The sequence below is a fragment of the Hordeum vulgare genome, chromosome 7H (assembly GCF_904849725.1).
Source record: "Hordeum vulgare subsp. vulgare chromosome 7H, MorexV3_pseudomolecules_assembly, whole genome shotgun sequence".
In the NCBI taxonomy this organism is placed as follows: Eukaryota; Viridiplantae; Streptophyta; class Magnoliopsida; order Poales; family Poaceae; genus Hordeum; species Hordeum vulgare.
Window position 1 is genome coordinate 529,167,692 of NC_058524.1, and position 11,915 is coordinate 529,179,606.

The following is an 11,915-nucleotide window of genomic DNA, read 5'->3' on the forward strand; positions in this document are numbered from 1 at the left end:
CAAATTTCTTTTGGCCAAAGATGCGACGGGATGTTGAGCGTTTTATTGCTCGCTGCACACCATGTCAAAAAGCTAAGTCATGACTCAATCCTCATGGTTTATATATGCCTTTGCCTGTACCTAGTGTTCCTTGGGAGGATATATCTATGGACTTTGTTTTAGTTTTACCTCGAACAAAGAAGGGGAGGGACATCATATTTGTTGTCGTGGGCAGATTTTCAAAAATGGCGCACTTTATACCATGTCATAAAAGTGATGATGCTGCTAATGTGGCTGATTTGTTTTTTCATGAAATTATTCGCTTGCATGGTGTGCCAAATATGATTGTTTCAGATCGTGATGCTAAATTTCTTAGCCACTTTTGGAGATGTTTATGGGCTAAGTTGGGGAACAACTGCTTTTTAGTACTACATGTCACCCCCAAACTGATGGACAAACTAAAATAGTCAATAGATCATTATCTACTATGCTTAGGGCTGTTTTGAAGAAAAACCTGAAAATGCGGGGAGAATGCTTGCCTCATATTGAATTTGCTTATAATCGTTCCCTGCATTCTACTACTAAGATGTGCCCTTTTGAAGTTGTGTATGGTTTCTTACCTTGTGCACCTATTGATTTGTTACATCTTCCATCTTCGAGAAGGTTAATTTTGATGCTAAAGAACATGCTGATTTGATATTAAAGATGCATGACTTAACTAAGGAAAACATTGAGCGTATGAATGCTAAATATAAACTCGCTAGAGATAAGGGTAGAAAACATGCTTTCCTTGCACCTGGAGATCTTGTTTGGTTGCATTTGCGTAAGGATAGGTTTCTTGATTTGCACAAGTCAAAGCTAATGCCACGTATGGATGGTCCTTTCAACGTGTTAGAGAAAATAAATGATAATGCATATAGACTTGAGCTGCCTACAGATTTTGGGGTTAGTCCTACTTTTAACGTTACAGATTTGAAGCCATATTTGGGTGAGGAAGATGAGCTTCCATTGAGGACGACTTCAGTTCAAGAAGGGGAGGACGATGAGGACATCAATACCATTGTTACACCCACAGTCCGAGCTGCTATACATACCACACCAGTTACTAGAGCTGGCGCACGCCAATTGAATTATCAGGTAATTCCGTTTCTTGGAAATCCTTCTAATGCTCATGAAAATATGATGTTGCCTAAGTTAGATACTTTTGTTGTACTTATGAATGAAGGACCTAGCATGGACAAGAAGGATATCCGTTGGAGCGAGATCAACCATGGAGAAGAAAGTGCACGCGCGAGAAAGAACAATGGAGCTCCCACTGGTGATTTTCGCACTTTGAAGCCACCATAAGGAGAGCATGAAGGCTTGGACGAAATATTCAAAACGACACTTCATAAATTTCGTCCATATGCTATTATAGGTGTTGCGCCACCTTATTTTTGGGCCCGGCCCATGTAATTTCGAAATACTATATTATAGGCTATTTTTAGAGTTTGTATGTGTGGGGAAACTGAGTTAGGGTCGGTGTCGGACCCCTCCTCCAAGGGCTCACGAAATTCCTCCTCCATTCCCCCATATATACAACCCTTAGGGCGCCATTTAGACTTGGGTTTTGTTTAGATTACAAGTTAACCATAGCTGCAACTTCGCATTCTTCATTTATGTTACACGACCAGACAAAGGCGTCATAGAACCCCACTTTCATCAATAAAGCTTTCCTCTTATATTCGCAATATCCAGATTACAATCTTAGTTTCTTGCTTGTTCTTTGTTTGCGTGGAGGAAACAAACCCTCGTGGTCATGTTGATCGTGCTCCGGCGTGGACAATAACCTCTCGGAGTTGGTTTAGCGATTGCTAAGGCGTGACGTCCTCACACATTCGTAGTCGGATCGTCAAAGTCTTCTCCACCAAAATGATAACCACCATATCATCAAAAGACAGGGACAACTTTGCCTCTATCAATAAACATGTCCGGGCACGGGTAAGAACCACAACTCACCTGTGCTATCTCCATCTCCTCTTTGTAGAACACCAGCCATGGACTCTAGCGAATAAAAGAAGGAGTTATCCAACATTGCAGCTGCATGATTGCCTCGCGAGCCAACCCAATACAAGTTGGCTTCCCGACAAACCCTCCAGATCTGACGCCACCACCGCTGCCATCCCCTCCTTGCCCATCCAGGTTGGACAACTCCGTCTCCCGACAAATCCACTGCGAGCAATGGCAGCAACATGTCTGGTAGGTGGGGAAAGAAGACATGTCAGCATAGGTCGGCAAGTCTATTGCCACTGCGGGCAGCGGGGTAAAGTATATCATGGGAGGTTGCCACTGCTTGGGTCCCAAGAAGGCCACCACCACAGTGTCGCCGGATTACATGGCTGGTGTCTTGTCCTATGTGCGGGGCATAGACCACAGTGACCGTATTCCCCCGCCCAAAAACCACATGTGGTACGTGCTTCACGGAGGCGGAGGCATGCTATTCTTCCCCTCTCGCTGAAACATATCTCTCCAGGGCTCCCGTCAATCCGATGATTAGGCTGCCATGCATGGGGAAGATATGTCTTGGGAATAAAGATCTGCCACGGGCAACCGTAAACCGGTATAGTTTAGTTAAAATATGCGTGAAATATAAATGTTTTCATCCAGTTTGAAATAAAAATCATCTAATTTGCATGTATTTGGTATGGTGTGTTTAAAGATGATTTGAAATGTATTTAGATATCTTTGGATGATTGGCTCCCGCATCCCTATCCATGGACTGGTCCCCCTGTCTACGGACGGATGCGGTGACCGATTTGCGGGCTGACGTTGGAGATGCCCTAATAGCATCTATAGTGGGACGCCTAAAACATTCCTCAAACGTCCAACTGGAAGGACTGGTCACTGAGCGGCCCAAAAAAGTGACCTAGATGGGCCCCTCAAACGTCATCAAACACGAGGGGTGATCAACACTCCTCATATTCAACCAAAATCTAGGGAGAATATGGCATGGCCTTTGCGCGAGCGGGCGCGTCTGTCATGTGATACGTCTCCAACGTATTTATACTTTTTCATGGTTTCATGCTTTTATCTTGTCAAACTTTGGATGTTTTATATGCCTTTTATATCTTTTTTGGGACTAACTTATTAACCCAGTGCCAAGTGCCAGTTCCTGTTTTTTCCGTGTTTTTGACCCTTTTCAGAGGAAGATTTGAAACGGAGTCCAAACGGAATAAAGTACCTGAAAAGATTTTTTTCCGAAACAAAAGAAGACCGGGAGACTTGAGAACCAAGGCAGGGGGTCCCGAGGGACCCCACAAGCCCCCAGCCCCGGCCAGGGGGGAGGCCGGGCCTCACGGGCTTGTGCCCCCCTAGACCTCCTCTGCCCTAGGTTTTGCGCCTATGTATTCCCTAAAATCCCAGAAAAAATCAGGAGATCATCGAAAGTACTTTTTCGGGCTTGTGGGCCCCCTGGACCTACTCTGCCGTAGCTCGGGAATGACTTTTGTTGCCGTAGCATTGATACGTCTCCAACGTATCTATAATTTTTGATGGTTTCATGCTATTATCTTGTCAAACTTTGGATGTTTTACATGCCTTTTATATATTTTTTGGAACTAACTTATTAACTCAGTGCCAAGTGCCAGTTCTTGTTTTTTTCCATGTTTTTGACCCCTTTCAGAGGAGGATTTTGAACGGAGTCCAAACGGAATAGAACTTCCGAAAAGATTTTTTTCCGAAACGGAAAAAGATTGGGAGATTTGAGAACCAAGGCAGGGGGTCCTCAGGGACCCCACAAGCCCTCATGGCGCGGCCAGGGGGGCCCGCACCGTCCAGGCTTGTGGGCTCCCCGGGCCACCTCTGCCCTAGGTTTTGCGCCTATATATCCCCAAAAATTCCATAAAAAACCAGGAGATCATCGAAAGTACTTTTCCGCCGCCGCAAGCTTCTGTCTCCGCAAGATCCCATCTGGGGCACGTTCTGGTGCCCTGCCGGAGGGGGGATTCGGATACGGAGGGCTTCTTCATCAACACCATGACCTCTCCGATGATGCGTGAGTAGTTCACCATAGACCTACGGGTCCATAGCTAGTAGCTAGATGGCTTCTTCATGGAGATCTATCCGATGTAATCTTCTTTTGCGGTGTGTTTGTCGAGATCCGATGAATTGTGGATTTATGATCAGATTATCTATGAATCTTATTTGAGTTTCTTCTGATCTCTCTTATGCATGATTTCATATCCTTGTAATTCTCTTCGAGTTGTGGGTTTTGTCTGGCCAACTAGATCTATGATTCTTGCAATGGGAGAAGTGCTTGGTTTTGGGTTCATACCGTGTGGTGACCTCACCCAGGGACAGAAGGGGTAGCGAGGCACGCATCATGTTGTTGCCATCAAGGGTAAAAAGATGGGTTTTTCATCATTGGTCTAAGATTATCCCTCTACATCATGTCATCTTGCTTAAAGCGTTACTCTGTTCGTCATGAACTCAATACACTAGATGCATGCTGGATAGCGGTCGATGTGTGGAGTAATAGTAGTAGATGCAGAAAGTATCGGTCTACTTGTCTCAAACGTGATGCCTATATGCATGATCATTGCCTTAAATATCGTCATGACTTTGCGCGGTTCTATCAATTGCTCGACAGTAATTTGTTCACCCACCGTAATACTTGCTATTTTGAGAGAAGCCTCTAGTGAAGACTATGCCCCCCAGGGTGTACTCCACACCATATTTTTAGCTTTACACTTTTTACTTCGTTGCACTTTCCGCCTTCAGATCTCACTTTGCAAACAATCTTGAAGGGATTGACAACCCCTTTATAGCGTTGGGTGCAAGCTCTTTTGTGTTTGTGCAGGTACTCTGGACTTGACGAGATTCTCCTACTGGATTGATACCTTGGTTCTCAAACTGAGGGAAATACTTACTGCTCCTGTGCTGCATCACCCTTTCCTCTTCAAGGGAAAAAACCAACGCAAGCTCAAGAGACGACAGAAGGATCTCTGGCACCATTGCCAGGGAAGTATTTTTGTTGACGTAGTAGAAGGATTTCTGGCGCCGTTGTCGGGGAGGATCAAGTCAAGAACTCATCCAAGTAGGTGTCGCAAACTCATCTCTTGCATTTACTTTGTTTTCTAGTTGCCTCTCGTTTTCCTCTCCCCCACTTCACAATTTGCCTTTTTCGTTTGCCTTTTTCGTTCGCTTTTTCGTTCGCCCTTTTCTCTCGCTTGCTTTCTGTTCACTTGTGTGCCATGTGCCTTCAATATGCTTGCATCTTCGCTTGCTGAAAATCTAATGATATGGATCCTCATCCACTTGCTAATCTCTTTAAGAGATCCAATTATGTTGATCCAATTGCTAGTGAGTTGAGTGCACTTGACTATCTTTATGGAGTTTTGCTTGAGATGTGTGAATCTGAAAATTGTGAGGAAGAAATTTATGAAGTGATTCACGAGGGCTCCTTGGATGTAAAGCATGATTGCAATGGTTTCACTATAAATTCTATTAGTGACAATCATGGTAAGAATATGCAAAACCCTATGCTTGGGGATGCTAGTTTTGCTATGTCCACTACTTGTTGCAATGATCAAGAGTGGGGCGATGATTTTTTTTATGATCTTGAAAATTTGTTTAAGCCCGATGATGAATATGATATTTGTAATATTATTGAAAGTGGGTTTGGAGAAGTCATGACTTTAGTTGATGATAATCTCACTATTTTTTAAGAGCGTCAACTTTGCATGCATGTGGATCATGAAAAGAATATCCTATGTGATAGTTACATTGTTGAATTCGAATATGATCCCACATGTAATTATTACGAGAGAGGAAAATATGGTGGTAGAAACTTTCGTATCACTAAATCACCTCTCGTTATGTTGAGATTGCTATTGTCTCTTTCTTCTTCCTTGCATATGGTAACTATTGGTTGTCTTGACAATCTCTTTTCCTATAAAATGCCTATGCGTAGGAAGTATGTTAGACTTATATGTGATTTTCACATGCTTTATGATGCTCTCGTTGTGCTTCAATTCTTGTCTTTTGTGTGAGCATCATTGAATTATCAATGCCTAGCTAAGGGCGTTAAACAATAGCACTTATTGGGAGGCAACCCAATGAATTTATTTCTTTTTCTTTCTGTTTTGTTCTGTCCACACCATCATAATTCTTTTATGGTTGTGTTTTTTGTGTTTCTTTTTGTGTTTGAGCCAAGCAAAACCATTATGACTAGTCTTGGTAATGGTTGTTTGATCGTGCTGGAAAAAGACAAAAACTTTTCGCTCACGAGATGATTTTACATTTTCATTCAGAAAGAGCTTTTGGGTTGATTCTTTTTGCTTCCGGTTGATATGAATTTTTCCCAGACAGTCGTAATTGTTTAGAATTTTTCAGGTACCAGAAGTATACGAAGTATACAGATTGCTACAGACTGGTCTATTTTTGACAGATTCTGTTTTTGTTGAGTTGGTTGCTTGTTTTGATGAAGCTATGGTTACTATCGGGGGGTACTAGCCATGAAAAAGTGAGAATATAGTAGCCCAACACCAATATAGATTTAATTCAAGTTTTGCTACAGTACCAAAAGAGGTGGTAGTTTGTTTTCTTGTGCTAATGATATCACGAGTTTCTGTTTAAGTTTTGTGTTGTGAAGTTTTGAAGTTTTGGGTGATGTTCTCATGGACAAAGAGATAAGGAGTGGAAAGAGCTCAATCTTGGGGATGCCCAAGGCATCCCAAGCCAAATTTAAGGACACCAAAAAGCCTAAGCTTGGGGATGCCCCGGGAAGGCATCCCCTCTTTCGTCTTCAATCCATCAGTATCATTACTTGAAGCTATATTTTTATTCACCACATGATATGTGTTTTGCTTGGAGCGTCTTGTATCGTAGGAGTCTTTTATTTTTGTTGTGTTACAATCATCCCTGCTGCACACCTTTTTGAGAGAGAGACATGCACTCATCGTGATTTTGCTGGAATGCTCATAGTGCTTCACTTATATCTTTTGAGCTAGATACTTTTGCTCTATGTGCTTCACTTATATATTTTAGAGCACGGCGGTGCGTGACTTGGTAGTTGGCTTATGCTATGAAAGTAGTCCCAAATGTGATAGGTACCCAAAGAGTATACAAAAACCTCCATCTTCATGTGCATTGAGTAGAAAGAGAAGTCTTGATTCCTCTCAATTAGTTTTGAGACGTGGATTCGGTAATATTAAGAGTTATGTTAGTAGGGTGTTGTGAATCTAGAAATACTTGTGTTGAAGTTAGTGATACCCGTAGCATGCACGTATGGTGAACCGCTATGTTAGGAAGTCGGAGCATAATTGATCTATTGATTGTAATCCTTTGTGTTGAGGTCGGGAACGCGCGATGGTTTACACCTACCAACCCTTCCCCTCGGAGTATGCGTTTAGCACTTTGTTTTGATTACTTATAAAAACTTTCGCAACAAGTATGTGAGTTCTTCATGACTAATGTGAGTCCATGGTATAGATGCACTTTCACCTTCCACCATTGCTAGCCTCTCTAGTGCCGCGCAACTTTCGCGGATACTAAAACCCACCATATGCCTTCCTCAAAACAGCTACCATACCTACCTACTATGGCATTTTCATAGCCATTCCAAGATATATTGCCATGCAACTCCGACCGTTACTTCTCATGACTTGTGCTGTCACTCTTATATTGCCATTGCATGATCGTAAGATAGCTAGCGAGATGTTTCAACGTCATACGCCAAGCTAGATCGTTGCACATCCCGATACACTGCCGGAGGCATTTCCTATAGAGTCATCATCGTTCTAAGCTTTGAGCTGTGAGTAAATAAAAGTGTGATGATCATCATTATTAGAGCATTGTCCCATGTGAGAAAAAAAGGGGACAAAGAGCCCAAAACTAAAAAAAAGAGAAAAGAGAAAAAAGAGAGGCCTAAGAGCCCAAATAAAAAAAAGAGAGAAGGGACAATGCTACTATCTTTTTCCACACTTGTGCTTCATAATAGCACCATGTTCTTCATGATAGAGAGCCTCTCGTTTCGTCACCACCATATGCTAGTGGGAATATTCATTATATAACTTGGCTTCCTCAAAATTGCCCTAGGTCTTCGTGAGCAAGCAAGTTGGATGCACACCCACTAGTTCTAGTTTTGAGCTCTCACATACTTATAGCTCTAGTGCATCCCTTGTATGGCAATCCCTACTCATTCACATTTACATCTATTAATGGGCATCTCCATAGCCCTTTGATACGCCGAGTCAATGTGACCATCTCCTCCTTTTTGTCTCACAACCACCACCACACTCTATTCCACCTATAGTGCTATATCCATGGCTCACGCTCATGTATTGCGTGATAGTTATAAAAAGTTTGAGAAAGTAAGAGTGCGAAAACAATTACTTGGCCAATACCGGGGTTGTGCATGATTTACATTCGTTGTGTGAGGATGATGGAGCATAGCCAGTCTATATGATTTTGTAGGGATAACTTTCTTTGGCCTTGTTATTTTGAAAGTTCATGATTACCTTGCTAGTTTGCTTGAAGTATTATTGTTTTCATGTCAATAGCAAACTATTGTTTTGAATCTTATGGATCTGAACATTCATGTCACGTGAAAGAAGTTGCAAAGGACAACTATGCTAGGTAGCATTCCACATCAAAAATTCATTCTTTATCACTTCCCTACTCGAGGACAAGCAGGAGTTAAGCTTGGGGATGCTTGATACGTCTCCAACGTATCTATAATATTTTATGGTTTCATGCTATTATCTTGTCAAACTTTGGATGTTTTACATGCCTTTTATATATTTTTTGGGACTAACTTATTAACTCAGTGCCAAGTGCCAGTTCCTGTTTTTTCCATGTTTTTGACCCCTTTCAGAGGAGGATTTTGAATGGAGTCCAAACGGAATAAAACTTCCGAAAAGATTTTTTCTAGAACGGAAGAAGATCGGGAGACTTGAGAACCAAGACAGGGAGTCCTTGATACGTCTCCGTAGTATCTACTTTTCCAAACTCTTTTGCCCTTGTTTTGGACTCTAATTTGCATGATTTGAATGGAACTAACCCGGACTGACGCTGTTTTCAGCAGAATTGCCATGGTATTGTTTTTGTGCAGAAATAAAAGTTCTCGGAATGTCCTAAAAATTTAGGGAGATTTTTTCTCGAATAAAATAAAAATACCTGCGCAAAGATCCACCGGAGGGGGCGTGCCAGTGGGCCACAAGCCCACAGGCCGCGACCACCCCCTATGGCCGCGCCGTGTAGGCTTGTGGGGCCCATGTGGCACCACCGCCCCCAAACTCAGCTCTATATCTTCCGTTTCGCCTGAAAAAAAAATCAGAGAGAAGGTTTCATCGCGTTTTGCGATACGGAGGCGCTGCCACATCGTGTTCTTCATCTGGAGGGCAGATCTGGAGTCCGTTTCGGGCTCCGGAGAGGGGAAATCGTCGCCATCGTCATCATCAACCTTTGTCCATCGACAATTCCATGATGCTCTTCATCGTTCGTGAGTAATCTCATCGTAGGCTTGCTGGACGGTGATGAGTTAGATGAGATCTATCATGTAATCGAGTTAGTTCTTGAGGGGGATTGATCCCTAGTATCCACTATGTTCTAGATTGATGTTGCTACTACTTGGCTATGCTTAATGCTTGTCACTAGGGCCTGAGTGCCATGATTTCAGATCTGAACCTATTATGTTGTCGCCAATATATGTGTGTTTTAGATCCTATCTTGCAAGTTGTAGTCACCTACTATGTGTTATGACCCGGCAACCCCGGAGTGACAATAGCCGAAACCACTCCCGGAGATGACCATGGTATGAGGAGTTCATGTATTCACCGCGTGTTAAAGCGTTGGTCCGGTTCTATATTAAAAGGAGAACCTTAATATCCCGTAGTTTCCACTAGGACCCCACTGCCACGGGAGGGATGGACAATAGATGTCATGCAAGTTCTTTTCCCTAAGCACGTATGACTACATACAGAATACATGCCTACATTAGATTGATGAACGGGAGCTAGTTACATATCTCTCCGTGTTATAGCTGTTACATGATGAATCACATCCGTCGTACTCATCCATCACCGATCCACTACCTACGAGTCTTTTACTACTGGTCCTCGCTACGTTACTTTGCCTAGGCTTGTCCCTTGCTACAAGAGGGATTGGGCCACTTTGTTGCTGCTGCTACTTGTTACTTTGCTGCTGCTGCTACTGCTGTTCCTTGCTACTTCGCTGGTACTTGTTGCAAGACTTTTTCTGGAGCCGTAGCCGGGGAAGCATTCTTCTTAAGAATAATCCCCCGTCCACGTGCTGGCGCCATTGATACAACAGTTAGGAATAGTCTGCCGTCAACAGATCGTTTCTGGCACTGTTGCTATCATACTACTTTGCTACTGATACTTTTTTTCAGACACTAATCTTTCAGGTGTGGTTGAATCTGACACATTGAGCTGCTAGTACTTGAGAATATTCTTTCGCTTCCCATCGTGCAAACCAACAAATTTGGGTTGAATACTCTACCCTCGAAAACTGCTGCGATCCCATACGCTTGTGGGACATCGAGGCTTTTTCTGGCGCCGTTGCCGGGGAAGCACATCTATATTCTCTGAGTCACTTGGGATTGACGTCTGCTGATCACTATGAGGAATCCGAAAGATCCAAGAACTAAAATCTTGCCTTCCACTACGAGGAGAGGTAAATAACTGCCATCTAGCCGTGCACTTGATTCACCTTCAGTTATGAGTAAGTTTGCAACATCGCCTCGTGCTAGAAATCTTGATATGTCGCCTATGCCTGATGATGCTATGCTTGATACTATGCCTGATGATGCTATGCTTGATACTATGCCTGATGATGCTATGCTTGATACTACTTTGCCACTTGGTGCCCTTGATGTACATATTGCTAGAGATGCTGCTAGATGTGATGATACTTCTGAGACTGTTGATACTATTGAAGTAGAACCTGCTACTATGCCTGAATTGCCTGTTATGCCTGATACGCGCTATGTTATGGAGGGAGATATAGCTAAGGATTTTCTTGCGTGTAAGGATAGCTATGATGTTGAGAAACTTCTGTGCAAGTGGAAAGAAAAAAATCTCTGAATGCTAGGATGAAATACGACCCGAAGTTTGCTACTTCGCCCATCTTTGTGACCGATAAGGATTATGAATTCTCTGTCGACCCTGAGCTAATCACTCTAGTCGACTCTGATCCTTTTCATGGTTATGAGTCTGAAACGGTTGTAGCCCATCTTACCAAACTGCACGATATAGCCACCCTATTCACTAGTGAGGAAAAGATCCGCCACTACTACATGCTCAAGCTGTTTCCTTTCTCGCTAAAGGATGATGGTAAGATCTGGTTCACTTCTCTTGCTCCTGGTTGTGTGCGTAGCCCCCCAGGATATGGTCTACTACTTCTTTGAAAAATATTTCCCTGCCCATAAGAAGCAAGCTGCCTTGCAAGAAATATACAACTTTGCTCAAGCTGAAGAAGAGAGTCTCCCACAAGCTTGGGGGAGGCTTATCCAACTACTGAACGCTTTGCCTGATCACCCTCTTGAGAAGAATGAAATACTTGATATCTTCTATAATGGACTTACCGATGCTTCCAAAGACCACCTAGATAGTTGTGCCGGTAGTGTTTTTAGGGAACGAACTATAGAACAAGCTGAGATTCTGTTGAATAACATCTTGTGCAATGAGAATGCTTGGACTATTCCCGAACCACCTCCTAAGCCAACTACGAAGAAAAGAGGTACTCTATTCCTCAGTCCTCAAGATATGCAAGAAGCCAAGAAATCTATGCGAGAGAAAGGCATTAAATCTGAAGATGTCAAAAATCTAGCACCTATCGAAGAGATCCATGGTCTCGATAACCCGGTACAGGTAGTAGAAGTAAATTATCTGCGTAGGTTTGATGAGAGTGATATTCCTTTTGATAAACCTGCTAGC